Here is an 8,421-nt window from a genome sequence, read left to right as displayed (position 1 = left end):
CCCTCTCGGCACAGCAAGGATTGAGGCCTTCCTTCTGTATGCATCACCCCAGCCAGCTTGATCGATTCACTGTTTGCTCTGTCTTGTCTAAGTGCGAGCTCACACTGCCCACTCTGCCCACGGAAAATAATTCGGTCTTTGACCAGGGCTGCCTTCCTCCCCCTAGGCTCGCCCAGCACACACGCATCCGCACACATGCACAAATGTATACATGTATAGTGAGTCCACACACAGTCTGTCTTTCAGCCTCGGGGAGCCGGGCAGGCCAAGCATGGATCCATGAATTCCTCATAACACAATCTGTTGGCTGATCAATAATTCAATTCTATCTGTGAGCAAGCATGTCTGGATCCAATCTCACCTGCACCTCCCTTGGCCTTCCCTTAACAAGGTGGGTGCCGTGTCCTTGAGCTGGGCTCGGCTTATGTCTGTGTGGTTCCGTGTGCTCCTGTGTGTGCTGATTAGCTGGGCAGGCTTTCGTTAGTTCTCAGGCAGCGGTTGTTCTAGTTCATCGTTGTGTATCCGCTTCCTCTGTGCATGGGCGCACACGCGCGAGAGCCCTTGGCCATAGTGCATTACACACCGTTCATTATTTCAACGTCGCTTGTGTCTTTGTGTGTCAATGTGAAACTGCCCAACTGTTAGCAAAGCTGATGTGTTTGTATGTGTGTGTGTGTGTTTGTCTGAGCTTATGCATGATCTGTCTTTCCCTCCAGGCAGCTAGACAAATCAAAGACATGGATCTCATTAAAAGGTATAGAGCCCGCGGAGAGGTCAGCGGCTAAGTTCTCTGATTAGTTGGATCCAGCGGGCTGCCTGGGTGTTGTGTTTGGCAGCAGGGGAGTCGGGAGGGGGGGACCCTCTCATTGACATGCCTCTCATCCTTCTCCAAGCCCACACCTGGCAGGTGCTGTGCTCAACAGTTTCTCAATGCAGGCCTCAGGGTCAAGGGCAATCCACAAGGGCACGGATTTACCCCCGGCTCCCACCGCCTGGCCCTCGCTATCTTGCCTACTTTCCATCATGGCCTGATGGGTTGCCTAATTCCAGTTCTGTTTTTATCCTTCTTTGAGTGTTTTATCAAAGGCCACATTGAGTTTCCATCCCAGTGACGACCTCTCTCGCTTCATATCAGGCTGCACCAATAGCCCGACGAGCAGCTTTCTGGGTCGTTAGTAACTCGTTCCAGGGCCCCGTCTCCTATCAAAGCCAGCGACCATGAACTAGGGATGACTTTGAGCCAAGGGCAAAGTGTGCACATGTGTGTAGCTTTGAGTTAGAGGGACGGGACGGGATGTGTCTGAAGGTTGCCTGATTTTTAGACACTTTCTTCCCTCGCTCTGAATGGCCTCTCTCTTTACTCTTACTGTCTCGTCCCCTGTGTGCCTCTCAGTTTAATGTGCTTCCAGATAAAACAACAGCAGCAAACTTCCTCTTTGTTTCTGGCACTCCTTCTCTTCCTGATAACCATGCTATCTAAAAGTAGGCCCTGGCAGCACTCTCTGTCTATTCACTTTACCCCGCTCTACCCCCCTCACCTCACCTACCTCTCTCCCACTGTATTGTATGTAATCAGTAGATGGGGTGGCGTTTTTCTTTCTTTCTTCTGTCTCTCTTTCCTTTTTCTTCCCCTTCTCTTTTCTGGTCTGCCAAAGGAGGGAGTGCGTGCAATTGCGGATGAAGGGGACCGGTGCGTATCTGCTGACTGTCACTTCCATTAAGTGTGCTGTCCTCAACTGCCTCCCCTATTTGCCCAGTACCAGCTCTAAGTAAGCCCCTATTGTTCAGTGTCCAACCTTTGTAATCCACAAGCCCTTCAGTCCTAAACTTTTCCTACACAAGGATTTAGTAAGGATTTGGAGCATTTTTTTTTTTAAAGTTTATATATATATATATATATCATCACAGTCGCCCACACACTGTCTCTCTTTTCCTATTCTCTCGCTCTCTGTCTCTCAGGGTCAATATGTTAATAAAACTTGACATTTATTGGAGAAAACAAATAAAAGTCCTCGGTTTGGGGATTGTGTCGTATAAAAACTGCACTCCCGTTTTTGTGTTTGTGTTTACATATCAATGAAGTTCCCCAATCCCCGGACAACGGCGCACTGTCAAAAAAACAAAAAAAATCAGGGCCTCGAAGGAACTTGGGTTTAACGCCGTGCAAGTGCCTCCTCTAAAGGGCAGTGCCACGCCTCTGGTTGTCATTGTCTGTTTACCAGAATAATCAGTGTTTTAATTAGGAAAACTCAGTTCAGAATATCAATTATAGTTTTCCTTTATCTGCAGTCATGTCACACCAAGGAACAATTATGACTGATTGTGAGCTTCTATTGTGTTTGGCTGAGGATAATTACTTACTTTTTGCTTATAAATCATGTTTTTTAATAAATATCTTCCAGTCCTCGGCTCTGCTCTCATTTGCAATTTCTTGTACTATTTAATACTAATGAGTGTTTTTATGCTTTTTCCTTCCCTTAAAGCACAAGTTTGGGAGAGTCAGCGAGTCTGTCTTGAGTGCGTTCTATTTTGGCGAGAAGGCAGCGTGCTTGTGTTCAGAGCCTCAGGGTCCTGCTAGCGTTTTCTCAGTTTCGTCCTCGTACAGACATGCTCCTCGCTCTGGTATGACAAACATCTCCAAGATGCTCTCTCAAGCTCTAGCTGAGCCTTGATCGAACACAGTCACCACCCCTCGTGCATGTATTCATACGTCATTCAGTCACACTTTCCTTACACAATCACATTCAAACTGCCCTGCTTGCTTTCTGTTTAGCTTTCTCTAGCTGTTAAAACACCTTCACACAAACATTCTCTCGGCTGTCCTGTGAGTTTGAGAATGCCAGGCTCTGGGGTTCCTCTTCGTCTCTGTCCGAGGTAATGGTTGTGACCCTCTTGTCTGTTTTTGCGGTCTGATGGAGTGTGCACTCTTCTCCGGAGGGATGCCATCGGCCCGCAGTCACACCGTCATCACGGTTTGCCTTCCGTAGCAGGCGATGGAGCTTCTCCCCGTCTCTTCTCTTTTCTGTTTTGTCTGTTATTTCTTTCCTATCTGACTGAAACAATTTGTGCGTTTTCAGTTCTTCCCCATGTTTGGAAGCAGTTTGTCACACTTTATTGTCTCTGAGACACAACTAGGGTATGGTTCTTTTCCAGTTACTGCAGAGTGGTTTGAATTTGCGCGTTGGCCCCGTCCAGAGTGGGTAAAGGGTGCAGTGGAACCAATTATAGCAATGGGTTTTGCGCGCAGTAAGTGTAGCATGGTTGTAGTGGGTGTGATGGGTTTTTAATGGGAGTGAACCTCAGTCACAGATGTAAAGGCTTGTTGTTTTTTGTGATTGCAATGGTCAGTGTGTAATAGGTATATACCGCCAGAGCACAGTCTACTTGAATCTGTGACTGATTGTTGAAATCAAGCAACACTCTAAGCCAGATGGTTTCTCACCAGTGATTTTAAATCACTTGTTTGTTCCGCTGATTTATAATTGAAATGAGAGCATTATTGGCAAGAATTTTGCAAAAAAAAAAAAAAAACAGAATGAAAGGTCTGTGCTGTTGGGGTTAAGTGCCTGTTCCTCCATCTGTTAGTAACACTGCTCTCAAGCTTTGTGTGGTAGTTATATCTGAGCACTGAGTGGAAAAAGAGAATTAAATAACCTGCGTTTTTATTTTCCTCACTCATAATTGATGTGCTAATTGTGTACTTATTGTCAGTGGGGGTTGTAAGCAAAAAAAAAAAAAAAGTCATTGTTAGGATGTTATCTTTTGAGTAATGAAAGTGTCCCTTCTCCAGAGCCTGTGTCTATGTGTTTCTTGCTAGGGGCTGTATGGTAAATGATATGGCTAGGGCCATTAGCGAGATCGTTGTCTGTTCATACTGCTGGCTCCCCCTGATAACTAAAGAGTTTTCTGCTTATTAACCGTACTGTCATATGCTTCTTTGTAAGGATGCATATTAGTCTTAATGCATTCTGGGACATTAAAATTCTTGCCTGCAGAAAACGTTGAACCACAAGAGGCTTGATCGGCTAAGAAATGAATGCGAGAATGCCAGTTCAGTAGTTTTTGCTTAGCTCAGTGTAGACTATCGAAGAAGTGATTTGTATTCGTGCTGCCTTGTGGTCCCCTTACTTCGTTTGCACTAGCCAATCTGGACAGAGGGTTGTTATCAGCAGGCCTGAATGAAACAGCTGCCTTGCACTCCTCACCACGGCTCTGTTCAAGTCCTTCTACGCCTTTGAAAATGTCAGGTTCTGCCCGTTGTGTCAGACACACTGCTTGCTAATGGCTCCTGGCTCTGATCCAACCTTATCCCACATTCTGAACCTGGCTTTGGTTGCATCAGTCCCCTCACACAACTAGGAGACTTACCTGGATCATGACAGCCTCTGCTGGGGGAAAAGGCTTTCCACAGTGGTTGAGGCATTCAGAGAATAAGCCCAAACTCATGGATGGATCTGAGAGGGGATGGCTAACACCTGCCACTGCTAACACGCTAATATTTAGCGATGACAGGGATGGGGGGATGTTCAGCAATGCCCTACGAGTAAGCCACAACGGATTTTTCACTTCACAAACCTGCCTAGTCACACTGAAATGGTTTTTCCTACTGTTTTGTCTCTGCCCTCTCCCTGCCCTTGACTCTGTGAGCTACTGTTGAAATCAAGTGCACGTACGGGCTTGTCAGCTCCGTGTGCCTGCTAGCAGTTAGCCCAAGTAGATCACCCTTATCTGTGATGTCACTTGCTTCCTCCCCTGTCCATGCATGTCTGAGCCAGGTCATAAGCCACCTCTACCCCCTCCCTAAACCTGTCTGTTTGGTTGTAATGCAGCCTAAGCCTTGTGTTGAGAAGGGCATTAACCTATATTTGTGGGCATGGGCGCTTTGTCATCCAGACTTGCGAATGGCTGCTCCAGATGGGTGATTAGTCACTACTGTGTGTGTGTGTGTGTGTGTGTGTGTGTGTGTGTGTGTGTGTGTGTGTGTGTGTGTGTGTGTGTGTGTGTGTGTGTGTGTGTGTGTGTGTGTGTGTGTTGAGCGTGCAGAAGAATCGCTGATGTGTGTATGTGACCTAAGATAGGTTTGATTACAAGGGGATGAGACCGACAGCCTAAATGAAGATGAAACGCAGGTGCTTGCATCGCTTCATGTCATGCGCTTCTGTATGTGTACTCGTGCACTGTGTGTTTATCATCTAATGGCTCCACCCTAGCCCAATACAACCTCCCTCCTCCGCTCTCGTCCCCTCTCCTCCCCAAGCGCACATCCCCAGTGCAATCTCATCACTACCTCTGATTCGGCTAGCCAGGCTTCCATCAGCAGTTTGGAGTGCAGCTCTTATGCCTGTAGGCTGCTGTAATGATAGCTTTTGCAAGGAAAAAAATAAATAAAATAAGCCCAGCTGTTTGCTCACAAAGTATGAGAATGAAAAGTGGAGAGGAGGAAGAGGAGGAGGAGAAGGATGAAAGCGTCACCAGCCTTCTATTGTACAGCTGCAGTCTCATACAACTCATAGAGCAGACCTAACAAAAGCAAGAACACGTGCACTATGAAAGATTAATTGGTTGCTGTTAGCTCTCTCATCATCACCTGCAGCAGAAAAGGTAGGGAATACAGAAAAAATGTCTTGCCTGGTGCCGGAGAAGGTAATAAGGCACGGGGGGGCTTTTTCTCTTTCTGGCCGCCGCCTGACAAAAAAGGGGAGAAAAAAAGTTTCCGAAGTCGAACATGCCAAAATTGGAAATTGAAGCTAAGGTTGCTTTGCGTTCACCTGGTGTAGTTAGCTGGATGACAGTCTCATCAGCTGGAAATGATTACAGGGTAGACATATTTAACAGCCTATTTAGATATTGTGCACGTGCACGTGCGCATGCATGCTTGTATAAGCGTGCTTACAAGTGTGCAAATGTGTTACATTGTAGGTGTGTGGTACACCACTGTCCAGACACATCTGCCTGGCTTTAATTAGTTTTGGCTGGCACAGGGACCAACCAGTCTCTGTGGTGTTTAATAACAGCCCAGACAGTAGGCATTTATCAAGGTCTGAATACAGCTGAAGGATCATTTGGCCAAATAACTTTAAAGTGATTATATTCTTTTTATTTTCTGAAGCTGCTTGCAGAGAAGTTCCTGTTTTGTTTTTTCTTCCCTGCATGCCAGGGTTTGTTGAAACAGAAATTGTCTCTGCTGTGCATATTTTGGATCTCTTTCAGTCTTCATCTATTTTCCTTTTTCCTCTCTTCTAAATTGTTTTTCTTTTATGGTTGGTCACTGTATTAATATGTTATGTCTCTGACCCACATTTCCAGGCCTTTCAGTTCTTTCAGGCTTCTTCCTCTTCCTCACTCCTCCTGCTTTTTTGATCAGAGCCATCGCAGTAAAAAAAAGTCTCCCAACTCAAAGAAAAACAAGAGATTGTGTTTCACTGTCTCCTCAGTCAGAATGTGTAAGTGGTGTTTGGGAGCAAACAGAACATTTCTTTGCTATTTTCCCCGACTACTGAATACAGTGGTTTCTAATCAGGACTGGAGACTTTTGCCGATGAATCAATAAGAACCGACAGACACCCTTTCTTCCCTTAATGCATTTTTCTTTACCCCCCTCTCCAGCCCTTCAATTTTGTGAATGTTACCTGATGTGACTTATTTGTCAGCCCTCCTCCCAGTTCTTCACTTTCCATCTACTTTCCCCAGCGATAGTGCCAACAAAACCGGGCAGAGGACACTGTTTTCCCACTCACACGCACACAGTAGAGTCTGAAGAGACAGAAACTTAACGGAGCAGAGCCGAGGCACATGCAGGTGCAGCTTCTCCTCCCTCCTGAGGGATAGCTGTCAAGGTCTCTTCATCCCAGCACTTTTTTTTAATGTCATTCCCACAGTGGCCTTAGTATGTCTTACTCGGGTCAAGATAAGCACTCTTACAGGACAGGGTGGTCCCAAGAGGCATGGCGCCCACAGGGGGCATCCCTGCAGCTGTTGCTCCAGCTGTTGCTCTTCATCAGTTTGCATCTTCTATGTGTTGGAAATGTATGTATATTGTTTTTGTTATTATCTCTGACTTACTACAAGGGCAAGTTCCCCATAAGGGATAATAAAGATTTCTACTATTACTGTAATATATTGCATGCCAGAAGGTGCCTGCAAAAAAATATGGTGACGAATTCAAAAGCAGTGGGAGCAGCAGCTAACGTTGCCCCGGAGCTCCACTTGCAAGTTGAGTGAATGCAAATGGAGGGGTTTTGTTTTGTTTTGTTTTTCTTTTAAGTAAAGCAAAGACTTTTATAGCTGTAATAGTTTGCATTCCTACCACAATGCTGCATAGTCTGATATTGCCTCATTCAGCACCGCACCAACTTCCTTTTTGGGCGGGATTGGCTGTCTGATTCCTTGCTCTGTCGGCTCACTGAGGGAGATTGCTTTGATTTTGGGGCAGACTTGACCAGATTAAATAGAGTCGGTCCAGACCGCGTGGACGGATGGCTGCCGGCCATGTTCTCATTTGTGTTTCTCATTGTGGCTTGCATTTCCCCTCCATTTTTTTTTTTGTTCTCTCCCCTTCCCTTTGTTTGCCTTGTGCTTCTGCTCAGTATCTGGCCAACGATTGATAAGACCCAATCCCTGACAATGCTTGGCACGCGACGCAGGATCGGTAGCAGCGGCGCTCATGCATTGTGGCGAGCATGTGTCTGTTTGGGCTTTAGGAAGGAGATGGGATGCGTCTCACGTCATTGTTTATCTACCTTTCCACTTCCAGATGGCACTCAGCAGAAAGAATGTGGTTCTTGACACACACCCTCTTTCCATGCCTCTCTCGTTCTCGTTGCTCGGTTCCGTCCTCCATCTCTCCCGTGGCTCACTCTGTTGTTTTGGAGTTGGTTTCAGGTCCAGAACACGCAGCGTGAGGCGATGGGAGGAGGCGGTGAGAGAGACAGGAAGGCAGACAGGAACTTGAGACAGGAAGCCATAGAAAGTCAGGTGGTAGTCTAAGTACGTGTTAAGACTTGGTGTGAGAGCATATGTGCTAGTAATTATACCTCTGAGACTGCAGCACTTGATGAGTATTTGTGAATCTGAATCACAATAAAAAAAGTGATTCAGTATGACAACATATTTGAAAAACATTTGAGACTTTTTTTCCCCCCTGCGAGTCATTGAATCATAAAAAAAATCGAGTCTCGGGCAACCACTGAGTCGGCTAGCCCCAGTCCTCTTGGTTGTCTGGATTGATGGACGGTCAATTCTAGCAGCGGGGGATAATCACAGCGTGTCAGCCTCCACCGATCCAAACTCTTATCTCTGTCTGCCCACTGCCAACATGCCGCAAATGACCACAGGGACACACATTTTCTCTTTATTGTTCCAAAAACCCCAAGGGAGAGAATGTGTTTTTACCTACTGAATGCAGCCTTTGCAGCCCTGTGC

The 8,421-nt window shown here is 46.2% G+C and overlaps 1 protein-coding gene across 2 annotated transcripts in view; it reads left to right on the top strand.

Moving 5' to 3' along the window:
• The window catches only part of LOC120730065 (plexin-B2-like), a 130,682-nt gene that overhangs the window by 12,738 nt on the left and 109,523 nt on the right, over positions 1-8,421 (top strand). The window lies entirely within an intron of this gene.

The sequence above is a fragment of the Simochromis diagramma genome, unplaced genomic scaffold (assembly GCF_900408965.1).
Source record: "Simochromis diagramma unplaced genomic scaffold, fSimDia1.1 OVJJ01000293.1, whole genome shotgun sequence".
In the NCBI taxonomy this organism is placed as follows: domain Eukaryota; kingdom Metazoa; phylum Chordata; class Actinopteri; order Cichliformes; family Cichlidae; genus Simochromis; species Simochromis diagramma.
The sequence above is the reverse complement of the archived record's forward strand: the minus strand, read 5'-3'. Positions and strand labels throughout refer to the sequence as shown.